At 37.4% G+C, this 23095-nt stretch overlaps 1 protein-coding gene across 1 annotated transcript in view; it reads right to left on the bottom strand.

Annotated features, from left to right (window-relative positions):
* Window positions 1-23095, bottom strand: part of LOC134390134 (contactin-4) — a 353707-nt gene that overhangs the window by 108696 nt on the left and 221916 nt on the right. The window lies entirely within an intron of this gene.

Below are 23095 nucleotides of genomic sequence, written 5' to 3'. Positions count from 1 at the left end.
TGTCATTTGTGTCAGTACGACATAGGAAAGATAAAAAAGGAAAAACAAAACAAAACAAAAAACACACACAAAACATCAGTGAATTAGCACAATCTCCAGGAAAGACAAAATACAGAGTTTCTATTATTTAGCCATTCATGGGAAAATAAAAAGAACACTGTTCTAGATGACAGAAAATAGGTTCTTGTCCAGACTTCCACAGCTAGTATGAGGGATGCAAATCCTTTTTCTCCTTCTGAATTATCATCGGTAACATCAACAGACAGAGCTAGATCTAGATCTACGAACATCATTGTCTACAGGAGGTAGGTGGGTAATAAAAATGAATGAAGTACATGAGAATGTTTTCATGACACCCTTTGCTTGTATTTGAAAATAGGAAAATTCATTATGGGCATAAGAAAGCATACTCTTTCCTATATGTTCTTGAACTGTGTGGCCCTTTCGACCAAGATTTCTTATTTTCATTTTTGATACAGAAAAAGATACTAGAAATATTTTACTTTTAGCTCTATAGTAAGAAAAAAAAAGTGCAAGAGCAATGATAAATGGAAGCTGACACGGCATCTCAATATGAGATACCAGGGCTGTATGGCTGACTGGAGAGCTCACACTCTTGCTAAAAGAATAACTCTTTCTCACTCCAGCCAATTATTGCCATATAGAAATGTAGGCAGTCTGTTGAAAATCATCCAGTTCTTAAAGAGAAGTCAGAAGTCTGGATTATATGACATATTCCAAATTTTAATTGTTTGAACCTAATTTAAAAAAATTAAACATGGCTCTGGCTAATATACTGCACTTGCTGAAGAAAGCTGGATTCAGTGAACTCTTGGCTAGAGACTTTTGAGACCATCTGAAGTTGCCTTTCTGGAATGCTAAACACTATTATTGCTAGAAAGCTTTATTGTTTACCAGAGCAAGTGGTTTCTTTAGTTTGGACATACTGTTACATGAGCACATACATGCTGATAGTCATGAGACCTATTATGAGTTATCTAACCTCTGTTTTCTTATAAATGTAAAACAAAAGTGCTGGGGGAACCCATGATTCCCATGGGTTGGAAAGCCATGCAGATGGGATGTTTGGGAAGGATTGTTCAAGTCATACCCTTCCCTGAGATTCTCTTCCATCATAGTCTTCTGTTTCCTTCCTCTTCCCTTGGCCTCTTTCCCATCTCTACTTCCTCTGACAATGAGTATGTAATGAACTATTTTGAATGATGGAGATGTGTTCTAACCCATAATGTTATATTAGTACATGCAAAGATATACATCATTCAAAGAAGATAGGCATCTCTGAACACTACTCATATTTATTATTACTTATATATAAGTAATATATAATAAGCATATATAAGTTGTAGAGAACATTTCCAGCATTAAAATGTTCTTTCTCACTTTTGAAACCTCCTAAATGAGTTTGAATGAATAACTATATGTAGTGATGTACTCATATATATAATAGATTCTTCTTTCTTTTTTTAACTCTCTGTTTTAGCCTTGACACAGATCCACCCTCTGGGCAATGAGCATGGACCAAGTTAGGCTAACTAAAGTGACCTTTTTTATATACAACTCAAAACAGAGAAAAGACACTGACTCTTGTGCATAAAAAGTCACAGGAACCAGGCTAAGAGGTGGTCTTACTGATGTGGTTTAAAAGTTTCATTTTCTTCAGATTTGTGTTTCATCTGCCCTCCGTTCAACCCTTCCTTCCTCCATCTATATGGATCAAAGGTCTTTTACAACCTCATCTGGGAGGGAAAAAAATTGAAAAATGCAATAAAATGAGTGGCAATCTTGGGCAAAAGTTAAGGAAGAAAGGGTAGAGGTTGGGAGGTGAGGCACATAGACAGGTTTAAGAGACAGAGAAGTCTGTGGGAAAGAAGGAAAGAGGGAATTCACAGGGGTGAGTCCCCAAGGGTCTGAAAATGGGGATACTGTGTAGGTATTCCTGAGTCTGCCTTCTGAGAAAAGGGTTGGAAAAATAAAATCAGGCAGCGAAATCACACTTTATTCCTTTGCCAAGAAAGACTCTCTTTCGATTACAACTTATACTTTGAACATGACATGAAATTCTAACCGATTCCTCTGGGCATTCTGTGCAAGACTAATTGGCTTAACATAAGACATTTTTTTGATGGTGAATAGTTCCCAATGTTTCTTCCCATGATAAGGGTGCCACACAGTCATTTCTTATAATTACATGAAACAGTACTCTACCCAGATTGCCTCCTTGGGGCCATTGCATTCTACCCCCCAAATTCTGTCCAGAAATATTACTTGCTCACAGCTCACAGCTCTGTCCCTCACTGAATTGCCCTCTGCATTGGGGAACTACCTCTACTAAGGTAATACCCCTTCAAGGGCATGGTCTGAGGCTGATGAGCAGAAGATCCAGGGATTTAAAGACCATGCACCTTTGCCTCAAGATGGGACAACTCTGAGGGGCTATCCCAGCTCCAGAGCCCCAGCTGCAACCAAATTGCAGGTAACTTCTCTCTCTGCCCAGTTCTGCCTTCCTCACTTCCCTACAGTTGTAGCCCCAGAGCGCACTACCTAGTAAACTTCTGCATGCAACGTTTTAATCTGAGAGTCTGCTTTAGGATACCCAGTCTAAGTCACTACCCTTATACAAAGTTCCAGCAAACTTCAAGGCAGTGTTCATAGTATTATTTTCTTACTTTAATTCAGTCACCTCAAATATTTGTTAAATAAGAATGAAAGTCATCATTTGAAATTTGAAACTATTCCTGTTTTATACTTAGTTTTGTTACATTTTGCTTTGCTTTGTTTTTGGTAGATGTTTAATAGAGTCTAGAATTTGAGGAGAACAAAAATGCACTATATATTCAGAACTAAATACTAGATGGTTCCATGCAAAAGCAGAAATGATAAAACCTCCATCACCAACATCATGTAACTTAACTTTGCATGATTATTAGAAAACAAATGAATGTATTCTCATAGAAGAGCAGCTAAGTTTAGGAGTTCTAGACTGAATATTGCTCTCAGCTTTAAAAATCTACTACTTGGATTTTTTTTTTTTTCTAACTCTGTGCCATAGTGCTCCCAATAATAAAATAAAAAAGTAAAATTTATACACTGGTTACCTGAAAATATTGCTGTTATTATGCTTTGAACATGACGTGAGATTCTAATGGATTCCTCTGGACATTGTGTGGAAGACTAATTGGCTAACATATGACATTTTTTTTGATGACGAATAGTTCCAAATGTTTCTTCCCATGATAATTTCCCAACCTGTGTGGGTTGAAGGAGGAGAAGCTGGGCTTCCAAGTGGTCTTGGCATATATGAATTAATAAAGCGGGTGTTATGTTTCTGTTGGTGTTTGAGGGTGTGGAGCAAAAACCAAACCAAACAAAGCAACCCAGAACAAAACAAAATTCATTCTTTATCTGGACCATGCTTTTGGCTTGGGACTATGCTTGTTTGAGTGATATAGGTAAAGGTTACTAGGAATGGAATATTAAGAACTCAGAAAGAATAACTCTCCACTCGAGGTTTTTTGTTTTTGTTTTTTTTACTATGGAACCACAATCCTCTTATTATATATTCACATCACATATACAAATGCATACATCTGCAGGCAAAGTATGTAATATGGGCATTCCTTCTCAGCATTGCAAACACTTCCAAGCCAATTTCTAGGGAATTCTTTGTGGCTGTTATAACTATTATCTAGGTATCTAAAAACATATAATGTAACAATCTAAATAACACCTATGTCTTTATAACCAAGTATCCACTAATCAACATAAAATGCTGGTTGACAAATAAACAAGGAAGATCTCGAAATTGGTAAGAATGTACTGAGTGTTCCTTCTTGTTTGCCTCTGCTCTGACTTTCTGCCTCTTCACTCTTGAGGGAACTAGGAGTAAAGCCCTGTACTTCTTTGGCTAATTGTAGGATTGAGTCATGCATGCTATTATGCTGTACAGCAATAGCTGTTTTGCTTTCGAGTTAGCTATTCAGCCTTGTGGAAAAATATGTTGGGAAAAGCTTGAGACTTTCTGTAGGTTTTACCAAGCTTTCCATATCTTTGACTTTGTGGAGAAAAATCAGTTATGAGCTACATGCTCAAATCCTGTTTACTGATACTCACATGGAATTTGCATCTCTGTATCCTCCTAAAGGTAGCATTCCAGCATTTGCCCTCATGATTCTCTTTGGCCTACTTCATAGTATATGGCTGGTCTAGATTGGTAACAAAAAAGTTTCATGTCATGTTCTTGCCAGCAATTACAAACTTGAAATTTCTTCTAATTAGTCCTTATTACAATTCTGGCCATGAAAATTAATAACGGAATTCCAAAAGCAAATGACCCCAAACATTCATTTAGATCAAAGTTTTCCAAGCACAAATTATCAAAACCTACTGTATACTGCAAGAACAGTATTAAGACGGAAGTTTACTGCAATAAATGCTTATATCAAGAGAATAGACAGACTTCATATAAACAACCTAACATTAAATCTCAAAGAACTAGAAAAACAAGAATAATCTAATCCAAAAACTAGTAAATGGAAAGAAATAATTAAGGTCAGAGCAGAACTAAATGAAAGAGACCAAAAGAATGATACAAAAAAATTAATGAATCAGAAAGTTGGTTTTTGAGAATATAAACAAACTAGGCAATCCACTGGCCAGACCAACTAAAAAAGGAAGAGAGAAAAACCAAATGACGAAAGTCAGAAATGAAAAAGGAGCCATTACAACCAATACCACAGAAATACGAAGAATCATTAGAGACTATTATGAACAACTATATGCTAACAATTATGAAAATCTAGAGGGAATGGATACATTTATGGACACATACAAACTACCAATACTGAACCAAGAAGAAATACAAAACCTGAACAGACTGATAACAAGCAATGAGATTAAAGCAGTAATCAGCAGTCTCCCAACAAAGAAAAGCCCAAGAACAGAGGGCTTCACTGTGAATTCCACCAAACCTTTAAAGAAGAATTAACACCAACCCTTTTCAAACTACTCCAAAAAATTAAAACAGAGGCCATTCTCCCAAGCTCATTCTTTGAGGCCAGCATCACCCTGATACAAAAATCAGACAAAGACACAACAACAACAAAAAAGAAAGCTGTAGGCCAATATCCTTGATGAACACAGATGAAAAAATCCTCAACAAGACATTAGCAAACAGAATACAATAGCACCTCAAAAAGGTTATACACCACGACCAAGTGGGATTCATCCCAGGAATGTAAGCATGGTTCAACATATGCAAATCAATATATATGATATATTGCATCAACAGAAGCAAGGACAAAAACTATATGATTATCTCAATAGACTCAGAAAAATAATTTCACAAAATTCAGCATTCCATTATAATAAAGACTCTCAACAAATTAGGTATAGAAGGAAAGTATCTCAACACAACAAAGGCCATATATGACAAACCCACTGCCAACATCATCCTGAATGGGGGAAAGCTGAAAGCTTTTCCTGTAAGAACAGGAACAAGACAAGAATTCCCACTCTCACCACTCCTATTCAACATAGTATTGAAAGTATTAGTCAAGTAATCGGCAAGAGAAAAAAATAAATAAAACATATCCAAATTGGAAAAGACAAAGTCAAACTGTCATTTTTCACAGATGACATGATCCTGTATATAGAAAAACTCATAACCTCTACCAAAACTCATAGAGCTCATACACGAATTCAGTAAAGTTGCAGGATACCAAATCACCACAAAAAAATCAGTAGTGTTCTTATACATCAACAATGAACAAGCAGAAAAAGAAATCAATAAAGCAAGACCATTTACAATAGCTACCAACAGAATAAAACACCTAGGAATAAATTTAACCAAAGAGGTGAAAGATCTCTACAATGAGAACTACAAGATTCTGCTGAAAGAAATTAAAGAGGACACCAAAAGACGAAAAGACATACCATGTTCATGGATAGGAAGAATTAAAGTGGTGAAAATGTCCATACTACCCAAAGTGATCAACAGATTTGATGCAACCCCTATCAAAACACCAATGACATTCTTCACAGAAAAAGAGAAAGCAATTCTAAAATTTATATAAAACCACAAAAGATCCCAAATAGCCAAAGCAATTTGGGGGAGGGGGGAGAAAAGAAAACCCAAAGGCATTATACTACCTGACTTCAAACTATACTACAAAGACAAGACAAAACAGCATGATACTGGCATAAAAACAGACACATGGACCTATGGAAAAGAATAGAGAACCCAGAAGGCAATCCATACTTATAGCCAACTGATCTTCAACAAAGGCCCCAAGAAAATACATTGGGAAAAGGACAGCCTCTTCAGTAAATGGTAGTGGGAAACTGGATATCTATGTGTAGAAGAATGAAACTATATCCATACATCTCATCATATATCAAAATAAATTCAAAATGGATTAAAGGCTTAAATATAAGACCTGAAACTATAAAACTCCTAAAAGAAAATATAGGGGAAACACTCTAAGAAGTAGGACTGGGCAAAGACTTTATGAATAAGACCCCTAAAGCACAAGCAACAAAAGAAAAAATAAACAAATGGGATTATATAAAACTAAAAAGCTTCTGCATAGTAAAGGAAACAATCAACAGAGTGAAAAGACAACCTACTGAATGGGAGAAAACATTTGCAAACTATATACCCAGAAGGGGATTAATATCCAGAATATACAAGGAACTCAAACAAATTAACAGTAAAAAAACAAATAACCCAATTAAAAAATGGGCAAAGGAGCCGACTAGACATTTTTCAAAGGAACATACAAATGGCCAACAGCTACATGAGAGAACGCTCAACATCACTAAACATCAGAGAAATGCAAATTAAAACCACTTTGAGATATCATCTTACCCCAGTTAGACTGGCTATTATCAAAAAGACAAAGAATAATAAATGCTGGTAAGGATGCAAAGAAGGGAGAACTCTCCTACACTGTGGGTGGGACTGTAAATTAGCATAGCCATATGGAAAACAGTATGGAGGTTCCTCAAACAACCACAGATAGAACTACCATATGATCCAGCAATCCCACTGCTGGGTATATATCCAAATGAATGGAAATCATTACATCAAAGGGATACCTGCACTCCCGTGTTTGTTGCAGCTCTATTTACAATAAGCTAAGATATGGAACCAACCTAAATGTTCATCGATGGATGACTGGATAAGGAAAATGTGGTATATATACACCATGGAATACTACTCAGTCATAAAAAAGAAGGAACTCCTGCCATCCACAGCAACATGGATGGCTTTGGAGAAAATTATGTTAAGTGAAATAAGCCAGGCACAGAAAGGGAAATACTGCATGTTCTCATTCATAAGTGGGAGGAAGGAAGGGAGAGAGGGAGGGAGGGAGGGAGGAAGGGAGGAAGGAAGGAAGGAAGGAAACAAAGAAAGAAAGAAAGAAAGAGAGAGAGAGAGGGAGGGAGGGACGGTGGGAGGGAGGGAGGGAGGGAGGAAGGAAAGGAGGAAGGAAGGAAGGAAGGAAGGAAGGAAGGAAGAAAGAAAGAAATAAAGAAAGAAAATACATTGAACTTTCAGAAAGAGAGAACAGATCTATGGTTATGAGAGGTGGGAAAGGGAAAGAGGAAAGGGGAAACTGGGTAATGGACACAAAGAATAATTACAATTTGTAATGATGAACATGCTAACAACACTGATTTAATTATCACACACTGTATACAAATATTAATAGTCAACTCAGTACCCCACAGATATGTATAATCAATTGTTTCAATTAAAAAATAAATTTTAAAAAAGGATTAAGAAAAGCCCACAAAGTTTTCTAGAGCTCCCCCCCCCCACCCCGAAACCCTAGTCCCTTGAGTTATTTTGTGCAATAAGGTTTATTTTCCAACAAATTTGGTAACCATGATTCTGGAAGAGTCTCAATGAAATTAGAATGTTAAAGGTTCTGAGAAGGTCTGTAACATAGAATGTTTAAACTTCATTTCTTTTACTTACTTTATTATAGCTTACCACTTTATACAATATGTATTACCTCCCTCCCTATCGCAAGAACTAGTGTTGGAAAATACTGATGTATATATTTAAAACATTCGGATAAACCTTCTCCATTAAAAACTATATACTTGGCTTAATCTCACGGAACTGAATTTACTACCTTGTCTTTGTCACTACATAATTTGCCAAATGTATGAAAACTGTAAGATAAATCTATGGAATCTTGTATCTATTGCATCTGTAGTAGAATCTGTAATAGATTCTTGCATCTACTATAGATAGTAATTATATCTCTTGGGGAAGATCTTGCTAAAATTTTACTAGCAGTAAATAATTTAAAACAATTGTTTTAAATCTTATAAACACTATGACTTTAACTAATTATGTTTCTTTCTTTGGTTTCATAGCAAGATGGGTACAACCAAACCTGTGAATTATACAGAACGTATTTTTATGTGCTAATTTCATTTCTGACATTTTAATTTTTCTACTAATAATTATCCACTTACTTTTATCTTTTCTATTGTTTTTATTTTTGTGAGCAATCATAAATCCTTTGTACAATGAGTTTCATTGATTGTTTTCCTTTGTTTATTCAACAAATATTGACTAGTATAATTTATATTCCTATGGTAGTGTTGGATAAATAGTGGTAAGTGAAACCAGATAGGTACTGTCCTCACACAGCTTATACACCAGTTTAGGAAGACAGATAACAGTCAAGTAAACCAGGGTGTAAATATGAGGGGTCTTCAGAAAGTTCACAGAAAGATTTGAAAGATTTGTATTATCTTTTAATTCTGTTTTTCCATAAACTTTTTGAAGTATCCTCATATGTAATTACAAAATCAGAAAAATGCAAAGAAGGAATTGAAGAGGAAAGTAGGCACTGGTGACATAATGGGAAACAAAATGTACATGGCCTCAGACCTCCTGGCACTTACAATTAGTGAGTGGGATAAAAATGAAACTAAACACAAAAATGACATCAATGAGCCACATCATGCAGTGCTTTGTTAGTGGTGCTCAGTGGCTTAGTTTCCATCTTAATAAGATTCAATTTCTGTTTATTTGATTTTATTGAAACACATTGATTATTCATATTTGTGAGGTACAAAGTTGAATATCAATACGTGTATACAATGTGTGATGATCAAATCAGAGTAATTAGCATATCCACCATTATAAAACAATCACTTCTTTGTGATGAGGACTTTCAATCTCCTCTCTTCTAGCCATTTGATAACATGCAGTAAATTAATGTTATCGATTTCTGTTTACAAAGACCATTCTGGCTGTGTTCCAGAGAACATGTTAGGAGAGGGTGAGTGTAGAGTCAGTAGGCAGCCAATTGGGACTCTTGCAACAGTCTAGCAAGAAGTGATAGTGTCTTGACCAGGGCACTGGCAATGTGGACAGAAAGACAGAGACAGATTATATTCTTTGGCAGTAGAGTTTATAAAATTTGCTAATGCACTGGATACGTGGAACAGTGAAACAGAAATTAACAATGATATCTAGGTTTCAGGCTTGAGCAGGCAGAGGGAGATGGTGTATAACTGGAAGAAGACCAGGTTTTGAGGTGGAGGTTGGTGGCAGGAATGAATTCTGTTAAATCTGAATTGCTCAGGGGAGAGTCTTGTAGTGAAGATACACATTTGGGAATTTGGGAGTTGTCAGTACATGGATGGTGTTGAAAGCCATGGAGGGGAGGGGACTGCCTAGAGAGAGCGTGGAGGTAAGGAAAGCAAAGAAAGCAAAACCGAAGAGGAGAAGCAGATGTGCTGAATGGAATGATCCAATAGAAAGAGAAAAATAAGGGAGAATTGAACGATGTAGGAAAGAGCATGGATGACTGAAAGAGTGAAAACCCTTGAAAAAAAGAGAAAGGACAATAGTAATTTTAAAGTGCACTGGTTTTTTTTTTCCTGAGTCAGAACACATTGCATTGACCTGAAAAAAAAACAAAACATTTTTTCTTAGCATTAAGAGAAGTCATTTTTTTTTTCTAAACAACTTTATGCTTTGGAACAAACCACCTTTCTTGGAATAAAACCTTTTAGCGCAAATCAATATGTGGAAAGTCAACGTGTGTGGACTTTCACATGAAAATACAAAAAGCTCAAGCTAAGTCCAGACCTCGCTTTCCCTCAAGCACACAATTGCCCCCACACCCACGTGTTCAAAAGATGACCTTGGATCCTCACTTTACTGAGATTGAGGTCAACATGAAATTCCTCAACTCTCTGTTTCACAGTAACTTCTCTGTGCCTTACTCCTCCTCTCTCCCTACCCACAATCAGAGAAGCCACAATAACTGATTTTGGGTCCGTTTCCATCTTCTCTCCTTGTAAATCATCTCCCCTTCCTTACATCTTTAACTCCTTGTTAGGCACAGGGTGATTTCCCTCAGGCTACAAATATTTTCCTATCTCCTCCATCCTACTAAGATCCCTGCCACAAACACGTCTCTCCTGTCCAGTACTTTTTGTTACTTTGCACCTGCACTCAGTATCCATCCAGTGCATTCAGCTGCTTGCCATCCAGCCAGTACAGCTTTTGCTCTTATTGAACGTCTTAATTTCAAGGTTACTTTTGACTTCTTTACCACCAAGTATATATAGTTCGTGGTCCTCATTCTTTATGACCTTGTGGCGACACCTGACCACTGTCTATTCATCTTAGTTAGAATTTCACAGCACCACAATTTCCTGGTTCTCCTCCTAGCTTTCTGACATTTTTTTTTTCTGTTTCTCCTCTCTCATGCACTCTACATAATTCAGAAGAGTCTGTTCATAACTCTTTTGCTTTTCCATTTTCTGTCAATGAACCTCATTCACCCTCATCACTTCAAAAAAGAAGATCTGGAAGGCTGTTTCTCCTCCTGATCTCTCTCATGAACTCCAAGTGGCACTGCCAACTTTGAGCTGCATATGTCTCACAAACAGTGGTGTGCTGGTCAATGTTTAACAAACTGGCTCTGTGGAAAAACGGTCTTGAAGTGTGTCAATTTCCATGGTATAAATACTTCCACTATGTCCAGTTTCAAGCTACCCATGTGGTATCACTGAACACGGAACTGGGAAGAGGTGCACAGAATTGGCTCTTCTGAGCCTGTGCAAGGGGGCTCCAGCTCATCATTACGGGATAAGCCTTTCAAATTCAACAAACCAAAACTGAATCCATCCTCTATACAAACTGGTTAGTCTACTTGCAGAGACTATAAATAGGCATCAAGAAACCCCTTTTTTCTGAAGGATTCAGTCCCACCTTTGCTATATATTTAGCAGTTTGGGTAAATGATCTTGCTTGGAGGAAAGAATATGTCTCATAAAATAATTCACCTTACTCAGAGCTGCTTTCAGCTGTGCTAACACATGATCATTTTTAGAGGCATAGAAGGTTAAATAATTTATGCTAATATAATCAATAATTTGTTTTCTTTTAAAATTTAAAACTCCTGTTCTATGATATAATTATGTTGTTTCACGTGGGAAGGGCAGTTAAATTACAAAATATTTCTTATTCTGGGGAAAGTAGTAGGAGGGATTGTGTACATTAAAACACACACACACACACACACACACACACACACACACACATACACACACACACGCTACAGCTCTGTTTAGTAGAGCCTTACTCACCACCTGGATTTCTCATCAGGCAACCTATAATTCTACTATATGTACCCTCTAGGTGCCATATGTTGTAATTATATAGAGAGCCAAGTGTTGCTCTAATTAGATCATTTGGCAAAAGGGATTTAGAAACACCATGATGGATATTTACTAGTAGAGATCTAATTAACTCTGGTATATCTGTGACTGAAATATGAGGATAAAACTATACAACAGAAATACAAGGGTCAAACATAGTACATGATCCCAGACCTTCAATATTTACACGGCATTGGTACATCTGAGCAGCCTAGCAGATTTTATTTCTAGAAATGGCAAAGTTAGGAGGAACCCAAATTATCTGCCTTGTCTCCTCTGAGAAGGCACAAAGCACTGCCTGTCTGATTTTAATATCCAGTCATATCACTTCAGTTCTAATTGCTCTTAATTACATGCCACTTTGGTTTGAATATTTTCATGATCACTTAAATCCATTTGATGATACAGAGCTATTTTCTCTGAACAAAGGCACTGCTGAGGTTGTTCAAGGACTTAATTTACCTCTTCTCCAAGGGGCTTAGATGATTCTAACCCAGCCCTGAAATCAGACCATCATATCTCCCTCTCCCCCTACCAGGAAACTATAAATCTAAAGGCTGCCAATTTATTATTAAAAATATATAATGGGTAACAGTAAAAGCTATTCTGGCCAATCATTCTATTGATATTAAAGGCACCAGCAACATTCCACTGTTGTAAAAGGAAGGTAATGAAAACAGTGCTTTATTTTTACTAATTATTTTTTGACTTATGACAAGATTCTATGTTCTCTGAGGCAGAGAGAAGCATCGAATGCTTTTTCTGTCTTCCAGCAAAACTGATAAAGACATGAATTTTGGAATAACTGAGACCTGGCTTTTAAACGCAGATCTAACACTATCAAGCCCTGCAACCTTAGGTAGGGTAAATACCCTTTATGAGCCTTGGTTTAATTATCTAAAAGATGGGATTAATAAAGAACTGATCTCATAACATTTTTTAAAAAAATAGTAACTTTTAAAATATAAAAACACAGCTCATTACAATGACTTTACACCTTCTTTTTTTCTTAAGGAATAACTTCCTTCTATCCTTACCCTCCTTCTGGCTAGAGCCTTAACAAGAGGTGGCAGATGAACATGAGACCTGGAGAGAGACTCTAGATACCCATGCCTGCAGCCTCAGAAAGTTACAGGTGTCATGCCAGTCATAACATTTTTTGTGAGGATTAAAAGAAAATACATAAAGTGTTTAGCAGAGGGCATAGTAAAGACCAAAAAAAAAAAAAAAGTTATGTATTATTATCACTAACAAACGGGTTTTTTTTTCAGAGATAAAAATGATAGCCACAGGATAACCAAGAAATACATGACAAGAGCCAAAGTAATAAGCAGCCTGAGTCCCTAAGGATCCCCAAAGTCTAAGATTTATTCGTGAATGCACCAGTGACATAAAGGGAGATCAAAGTCTCATTTCAGCTTAATGACTGGGGATTCCAAAGCAGCTTCATGGCTAAGCTGACTCACAGTGTTTCTGTCACTATTATTTTATATCCATCCACATTATTACATAATGTTAATAATCTCTTGTTTGATGATTATTCTTTCATTTCTTCCATTTAAACTCTGCAGATAGCAAGTCTTCAACTTGGCTGGATCCCTCATTTCTTATACCAGACTTGCTTGTGTCTGTCCCTTAATCTTGCATGTACATGAGCTCCAACGTGGAAAGCTTCCCTTCCCTCTCTGCCTCTCTGCATGGATCACTTTCATTATCATTGGCTTCAACTCACTTCCTGTTGGAAGCCAATTTTGACAGACCCTGCCTGATTCTGACAGCCTCTTCCCTGTGTGCTCCCTGAGCACTGCTGTGTGCTCCCTGAGCACTGCTGTGTGCTCTGTTTGGACTTTATCATGTTAATTTGTGCTTTGCTGGTGTTTTCTGAATGGTTTCATATGTGTATGTATTGTCACAATAGCTGAATTTTATACAACCCTAGGAAGCAAGGCTTGTGATTCTCATCTTGTTTCTCCTCCTTTAACTGAACTAGACCATTTATTAATTTTTGTAATCATGAAATTACAATAAAGCCCCTGTATAAAATAGTCCATGTAAACCATGGATCCTCAACCAGCGATGAAGACTGCCCATCACTTCATTCTTTTACTGGCTGTTCAGAAAAGTGGATGATCAGGTCTCTGCTTTCCTCTCTGCCTCCATCATCCCTCATCTCTGTGTCCTCACATTTAAAGCTCCCTCTGCTTTGATTTCTCCAGGAAGTTCAGGCTTTGGAAGATTGAGAAGTTCCCCTTGGCAAAAGTTGGGAGCTGCTGCTCTGGAGAGTAAAAGGAGATAATTCAAGCCTCCAACCAAATTTACTTCCCTTTACTTTGCATTAGATGGACCCTTTGGAAGTGATAATTTAATCACAAGTGTAAGTTACAAAGGACAAATAAAAAGCCCATTAAACCAAAATAAAAAAGAAAACTAAGCCAGGGGGAATGTCATGTTACTAGGAAGATGTTTCAGTATCCCACATTTCCAGAAACATGCCGTAAGTTAGACAAGGGGTTTGCAAACTTTTTCTCTGAAGGGCCAGATAGTAGATATTTCAGACTTAGTGAGCTGGGTGGTCTCTCGCAACGAGTCAACCCTGCCCTTGCAGTGTGAAAATGGCCACAGACAATTTGTAAATGAACGAGCATGGCTGTGTCCAATAAAACTTTGTCAACACTGAAATTTGATATATAATTTCCACGTGTCAAAAAATGTTATTTTTCTTTTGATTTATTTCCTACCATTGAAAAATGTAAAACCATTCTCAGCTTTCAGACTGTACAAACACAGGTGGAGGGCTGGATGTGGCCTGTGAGTTGAGTTTGCCAAGCCCTGCATAAGAACATTTTGGGCAGAGAAAACAGCATGTTCAAAGGCTATGTGGCGGGAAGAGTAAGGCCATTGGAAGAAATGAAAGAAGGTCCTTGGGGCTCCGGGACTAAAGGTGAAAGTGAGAGAAGTAAGGGAGGCAGGAGCCTGAGTAGTATAGAGTCTTACTGGTATCCTGAGGTCCCTAGGAAGCCACTGCTATATTGGCCTACCTGGTGTACGTTAGAATCATCTGGCAAATGTAAATATTCAGCCAGCCTGCCACTGGTCTGCACACCTACATTTGGGAACTACCCTCGGTTCTTTGCTTTAGGGATGGAGAAATACTGCGCAGGAAGGTCAAGTGATTTTCCATATGGGTGCTCAGCACGTCATCACTGACGCTATTTGAGTTACACACACTGAATTCAACTGATCACGGACAGGAAACAAAAGGAAGTATAATGGCCCACGACAAAATTATTCCCCAACTCTGTCTGTTCCCCAGTGAAATGCACACTTCTCCGCTTGCCACACCATGCTGTTCTCAATCTGATTCTGAGAAATTTTCTAGCCATATCTTCCTGTGCTCAAACGTTGCTCTCTGCTTGCCTTTCAAATAAGGTTCTTTCTTGCTGCTTCTTGCACCTCCATATCCCACCACCACCTTCTCTACCACTCCCTTCCAAGGATCAGAAGATTTTGGCTGGTTGGTTCATCCATTTTATACAAAAATATTGAATGCTATTCTATTCTCAGCATAGTACAAGGAGCAAGATACCTGTGTGCTCCCACACAAATGGCATCTTTACTCAGCCCTTTCTGCAACTGTAGAATTTATAATCATAATTAGGTGAAAAGTCCCTATCCTTTATACCACTGTAGAAATTGTTCTGTCCCTCTTTTTATGAAATCTGTGGAAACTTGATTTAAATTAGGTTATGTTCATAATCTCCAATTCATCTTGTACAGAGGAGGTATATGACAGACATTTATTAAACTGAATTAGTCAGAGGCGTGATGTGGGAAGTTTCATGTCGTGGAAGACTTGGGTGAGGGCTAGTTCCAAGGAAACCAGTTAAGAGGTGAGTTTAAAATAGTTGCAAAGTTCATACAAGAGACAATAAGGATTGAAATGAGGACAGTGGCAGAGGACTGACTAGCAAAGAAAGGATTAATATGAGAGATACTTGAAGAATTTTTTTTATTAGGGATCTGTTTTTAAATTGTTTCATATACAAATTCTCTATATATGTCCTGAGGTATAGCCATTACTATGCCAGATGAACAGAACAAGGGGTCAGGCCACTCTTGTGTGGTCACTGCCTGAATGCGGCCATCATTTCAACCCCTGATCATAATATAATATGAGGTACTACACTGAGGTAGAGAAGGCTTATGGTGGTGGGTAAGTTCATGGAGTCTCCCATATGACTGAGTCTGTGTATCATGGCAAACATTTTAAAACACATCTCCCTAAATTCTTTGCAACTGCACTTTAAGGGAGCTTAAAGCCATAACTATTTTATCCATGGCTCTAGGAAAGACAAACTGAGATAATGGGAGGAAGTTCTAGGTCTAAATTTGGAGAGCAGGATAAGCTCTCTGTATTTCTATAACTGCATATGCAAAATTAAAGTGATATAGTACTACCAATAAGCAGGGCAACAGATTCTAACTAGAGCAATGATGCTTGTGTTGCTTTGATGTTGTTTTGCCTCCAAGGCAGGATTTCCATTATTATGGAGATGAATTGCCTCTAATTATCGCAATAACATAATTGTTCCCCAGGGTAGAATTCCTAATAACAGAGCTGTATAGCTCTGCAGCAACTGTAAGAGATATCCTGAGGGCAGGTTTCTCATTAAGAGCACATATATAGACACTGCCTACAGAAGAGAAACCGAATGCCTGAAGCAATAAGCTTCCCTTTCCACACTAGGATTCGATTGGCCTTCTGGGCAAATACCTGCCATCACATTTGCTCTGCCTCCCAGGCTGCCAGTGTTTTCAGACCTGGATTTCACACCTTATATGCAACATAGAATTTCGCAGCCCTGTACTGGCATTTCCTTATGTGTCTTACATGAATTTCAACTCTTCCAAAAGCCTTTGGGAGAAGAGGCAAATTAGGGTCATGATCTAATTCCACCTTGGAGGCAGATTTCGATGTCTCTAGACAAGACACATGAGCATGAATTTTATTTCTATTTTTTTGAGTTGGATATTTTCACAGAATGCTGGACTGTTTATATTGTGGGGGTCAGGTAAACCTAAACATGAATGTCAGTCTGGCAAGACATGCCTAAGAATAAGGATGTTTATATAGTTTTATCATGTCTTCAGAACTAATCCACAGTAGACTAAAAGTGCTCTGCCCAAGGTAATGTTAAGGTTCCTAAATCCACCAGTCATCTTTGAACCATTATTTTGTTGGACATCTCAGAAGCACCAAGCGCTTGCTCCCTGTTGCTCCTTTCTGCTGCTTGGCTTCTGTTTGCTACATCCTCCTAGTTGTTCTCCCACCTCTTTGAGTTTCCTCTTTAGTCCTCAGGGCTCCATTGATCTACAGATGTTCTCATTCTATAAAACTCTCTGGATAAACTTAGATACTCAATGGCTTCTTATTCACTGATGATGTCTAGACATTTGTGTCTACTCCTGAAATCAGACCCATGTATCCAACTTCCTGCTGGGCACCCTCAGAGTACCGATTCCATACCAGGCAGAGTTCTAGATGCTAGTGCTACAGAATGAAACAACACACACACAAAAGTCCCAGTGTAATCAAAAGTGTCCTTCAAAATGGAAGAGGGACTCAGAAGTGGAGGTCAGAGCGATGTGATAGGAGGAGGATTTGCCTTTCCTAACTTTGCAGATGGAGGGAAGGGGTGATAAAACCGGGGAATGGAGGTGACCTCTTAGAAGCTGGAAACAGACTCTCCCTTAGAGCCATTAGAAGGACTATATCCCTGCTGAAACCTTGATTTTAGCCCAGTGAGACTCATTTCAGAATTTTGACCCCCAGAACTATAAGATACTGAATTTGTATTCTTTAAGCCAAACATACACTGACTCACACGCGTGATCATGCACAAATTTCTGTTGTCATGGTATTTACATTCTGATTGAGCAGAGGATGGGGAAGACAGATAATAACACTATGAAATGAATATGTGGTATGTTAGATGGTGATAAATACAGTGAAAAATATAAGGCAGGGTAAGAGGATGAGGAATTTTATAATTTTAAATAGGTTAGTGGGAAAAGGATTCACTGAGAAGGTGACACATTAATAGAAATCTCCATTTGAGTGACACTGCCAATTGCTGGCTCTTCTCATGTTCACATGCTAATATTAACCTCTTCATTTTCCTCTCTCCAACTCGTTCTTCCCATATTCACTATTGTGGCAAATGGCACTGCCATCCACCAGCTCCTCATGTTGTAATCCTATGAGTCATTTTTTTTTCCTCTTTCTTTTTTAAATCCTTAGTTAGAATTAAATTCTACCCTTGAATAGCCTGTATATCTGTCTTCCTTCCTTCACTCTCTGGAGACTGACATGATTCAAGTTCTTATCATTTCTGTCCTAGACTACTGCCTACAATTGGCCTCTCTGCATCCCCAATCTTGCTTCACTCTGATTCTTTCTCCATGTTGCAGGCTGAGCAATCTTTCTATAGCATGCATATGACGATGCACTCCCTTGCATAAAATCCTTCATTTCTGTTGCGGTCTTCTGGTTCAAGTCTAAACTCTACAGACATAAAATACAAGGCCTCTGGGATCTAATGCTGCCCTACATTTTTCAGTGTTCCTTCTCAATATATCACCTTTTATACCATATGCCTTAGGGTATGCGTAGGATTGCTGAAAAACTTTTATTATTTTTCTACTAAGCCCCTGCATTAGTCTATGAACACCTGAAGATGGGGTTTATGTCTCCCTTTTCTCTCTACCAGCAGAGCCAAGCAGAGGCAAGCACCCTTCATTGAATGAAATTGGAGTTGGCTAGTTTGACAGAATAGAGTTATGCTGCTGTTCTGAAACATGCCTGTACCCTGCAGGCTGTATGTTTAAGATTGTCTTTGGAAACATTCAATGGCATATCAATACCTGGTTATTAGCCATTAGCTTGACATAATGTATTAGCCTAAAATTGAAAAGGGAGGAGAGAAACTCTCAAGCATGAGTAACAATAAGAAGTCTTTACACAATGTTAACTGGAGTAAATTTCATTCATTTCTTCAGCCTCATTGAGAAGTAAAATATTTTGTCTAAGTGAATTTTCCAGACAACTAAACTTACTCCTTTAAGCATCAAGTTAATTTTTAAAAATAACCATTGGCAGGGTGGTATTTTTATGATATATTATTCATTTGCCTGCCTTACTAATTTAAGCTCACTGAAGATAATTTTTTCTCTTTAGAGACATTTTTATAACAATAACAATTACTATCCTTTTCTGGGAAGTGAATAAAGCTGTTTATTCCCTTATTAATATTGCTTTTAATTCTGGGTGACATGCTTTCAGAAGGACATTAAAGGAAATGGCCAGGACAGGGACAGGATGCCAATGTCATATGACAAATATTAGAAACAAGTGGAACCTTGGGGCTTGTAAAGAAAGAGGACACAAGAATAGTCTGCCATTATATAAAGAAAAGGAGGAGGGTGGTGGAGAACAACTAGATCTGTCAGCATAACTGCTACAGAAAGCAAAATCAAAAATGAGTGGAAGTTGCAAGGAACACGATCTTCTAACAACTAGCTAGGTCTCCATCATTAGAAGTAACCTGGGAAGGATGAGGGTTCATCCATGTGGGGATTCCTGCCCTGGAAATTTGGCATTCGTGCCTGACCAATGTCCATTCTTTCTTCTTCACCTTGACTTCTTTGGAAAACATACCAATCCCACTCTAAGTCGGTGTGGTTTGAGGTGGGCTTCCCATGTGCCTTTTAGGACAAGCACATGACTCATGTCTGCCTCATCAGTGGGTCACATCCTCCTTGAATGTGACTAGCCTGGAGAAGGACATCAACCAAGGCAGGCCGATTAGATTCCATGAGAATCTATTTGAAAATCTTATGATGCACTGGAAAAGAGGGCAAGCATGGGGCTGCTGGTAGTCATCCCACCAACAGGAGAGGAGAGCCTGTTGGAAAATGGAGTCAATGCAGCTGAAGGTGCAGGTGAGAGAAGAAGAGAGCAAGATAGAGACCTGATGGCATTATGAGGGCACCTGTAACTTATCACTCCTAAAGTCATAGTCCATCCCTGGCCTTCTCAAATATAGGAGCCGGCAAATCCTCTTTTGTCCTTAAGCCAGTTTTGAGTTGGGTTTCTCTCCCTTGTAACCAAAAGAGTCCATTCTGGTTGGAACAATGGTTTTATAACTTCTTATAATTCTAGGATTCTAGGTTTTTATTAATGCTTCTGTTATTTCTGTATTTTGATGTTTTTGTTTCTAGTAGGTCAACCCCAGTCTTATCTGCCTCAAGTGCCTTTGTCTAAAAAAACAGAAAGTAAATAAAATAATCAAACTTATTCAGTTAATAGACTTAATTACTCAGTTAATCCAAATGATTCCAACTGCTTTCATGGTGGCAAAGGCTTCTCCTAAGGACATTTGGGCTTTGTGGCAGGTCTTCCCCATTTTCAGTGTCTGATACTGCCTACTGATTGGTGGGTACATGTACAAGAAAAGGAGAAATGTCTTATGTATATGGACATGCTGCCTACCCAATAACAAAGCCATAAAAATTGTTTAAATTTTTCCTCTTTCATTTAGATGCTTATCTTAATATACATAAGGCCAGTGTGAATATGTTTTAAATTTCTAAATAAATGGAAACCAAAACCAAAACAATATAAACATATTTTTAAAATAACTAACATGTTAACATTAAAACAATTTTTCTGAATCTATATTTGCTGAGCTAACTACAATATTACCATATGATTAAATAAATCAAAACTTTTTAAAGTTTTTACATACTATAAACATAAACTCATTTATAGACAGTTGATTAGTTAAAATCAAAATTAAGTGTCACTTAATAAATGAAGAATGGCAAAGTCGTTCAAACCACAGAATCTAGGAAGAACATTAATAAAAAGGGATTCTTGATCATAAAGTTTGGTTTCACTGGATTTGTTATACAGTATTTTGTATTTAGGGGATTAATACCTTTTTATTCAAAGGTTAAAGACTTGTCTTTTGATTCTTAAGATTCTACATCTCCAAAGAGAATTAAGGCTAACAAGGCAGTGCATTAGAAACTTATTTCTCAACACTGGGTCCAGTCAAAGAATTTTGCTCTTTGTTTTGGTCTACTAGGCCAATTCTTTCCTAAGATAAGGATTCTAAAAATTTTCACTCATGATTCTACCTATGATTGTTTTTGCATACTCATCTGCTTAATTTTCTTTCTCCTCTATTAGAAAAAAAAAAAAAAAAAGGAGAAAAATGGTAGAATTTCTCCTCTGCCAATGGGGAAACAATACTAAAATCTTTCTTATTATTCACTCTTTTCAGAAATTTTGAAATGTTTATAGTTGCACTCATGTCTTTGTCAGAAGTTAAAAACCAGTGGCCCATGGGGTAAACTTAGTCTATGGATGGATGTCTCATACTGTACTGACATTAAAATAAGAAATTAGTTGCTGACATTTAAAACTGAGAAGTTAAAATAAAAGTCCAGATTCCTCGTTTCTCTTGTAAAATGAGAAGATGGGGAGGCACCTGACTTGCATCACCATATGGCTGAGCAGGGGGTCTCCCTTAGATGGGGCACACACTGAAGTCCCCACATTCCCCTTTATGCTACACTTGGCCAGTTTATTAATGAATTTACATCACCAAAATCAGTCTGTCTTGTTAATACATTCTGAGTGAAGTAGAAAGGAGGTGCAGAGCTGTGAGAACATAGCACCCATGTGAAGAATGAAGTGCTAATATTGATAGTTTGGGACTAGCCTGGTGACACTGAAAGTGGAGGTGACACATAGCAGGGATTGGGTAATGATGGGGAGTTTCCTCAGTTTAAATATATTTTTAGTGCCAAATAAATGTTCAAGCATATTTGAACCCTATTAATTAAATCAGGAGCAGAAAAAATGAAAACTGGATAGAGACAAGCCTTGTGGTAAGTCAAATGGTAGAAACAACCAATTAGATTCACTTATCATACAGAATTCTTGATATTGATATACTGTTTTCCCTAAGGTAATTTAATCAGCTTGTAACAAAGGTTGAGCTATAACAGCAGTAAGCAGTCATTAATACTGTTGAAAATATTAGGTTGTCTCTTTTCTTCTAGGTATATAGTGACATTGTATTCTTCTGCTGGGTTGCAGGTCATATCACTTGTTTTGGCCAATGAAATGTGAGTGAAAGTGTTTTACTTCTAGGCTTTAAGAGCCCATGCATGTTTGGCTCTTTTCCTTTTGCAAAGGCAAGGTTCAAGAGAGTGCTGCTTCACCAGACGTGGCCTTGGAAGGGAGCAGAGCCACCAGCAGACCCATGATGGGCATGCAGTGTGAATGAGAGATTGCCCTTTGCTGTTCTAAGTTACTGTGGGTTGTTTGTTACAGCAGCATAGCTTAGCCTTTCCCAAATGATCTACAATGTTACTCTAACTTCATTCATTCATGTTTTTTGACATATCTGTCTATTACCAATATAATTTTCTCAGTATTTTTCTTTATATCATCTTTAAATTAAAACTTTTAAAATGTAGCCTTATTCTAAGCAATATATGTGGTACATACTAGTTATAGTTCAATTATGTTCAAACTAAATACATAACTATTAAAAGTAATCTCACATACCACATTTTGGAAAATAAACCTGATGTTTAAGGCTGCAAAATAAGAAACTGTGCTCTCAATTCCCAGGTTTGGCTCCAAATTTGAATGATATGCTAATATGCAGTGAGCTGTTTTCTTGATATACTGGAAATCAGAAAGGGATATATATTATGAATTTAATACGTGTTTGAATGCACCATCTATAAACCATATCAGGTTTGTTTACAAAAATCATTAAAAAGGACAACATCATCAGTGTAATGATCTAATTTGTATATGCAAATGCAAAGGTGTACAGGTGAAAAGGGTCACATTTCACAGACTTCCTTACTGCATTCTTGAGTACCTGACCTTTAGCATCAATTAAAATCATTATGTATATAGCAGTTAAATCCTGTCTTATGGGTGACAAACATAGGCTCATGCATAATTGCCATTTTGCAACAAATTAAGTAGATTACAGAAAAGGGTAGAGGATATTTTATAGGGGGACAGCCAAGAAAAGGTCGTAGAGATACCTGCTATTTAGTGCAATCTGACATAAAATTTCAAGTAACCCACATGTATTTCCATTGTATAAACAACATGTATTCTAAATGTAATTCATATATATACTAAGAAATACACAGGTGAAGAGTTTAGATATTAGGAAGAATAAAACTGTTGTCTCAGGGAGATAATTCAAATAATCAAAAATCAAGCAGAATAATTTGCTATATGCAGAATGAGTTTTGGAATTAGAGACATTTAACA

This window comes from Cynocephalus volans, chromosome 11, assembly GCF_027409185.1.
Source record: "Cynocephalus volans isolate mCynVol1 chromosome 11, mCynVol1.pri, whole genome shotgun sequence".
NCBI classification, from domain to species: Eukaryota; Metazoa; Chordata; class Mammalia; order Dermoptera; family Cynocephalidae; genus Cynocephalus; species Cynocephalus volans.
This window is presented reverse-complemented; position numbering and strand designations above follow the sequence as displayed.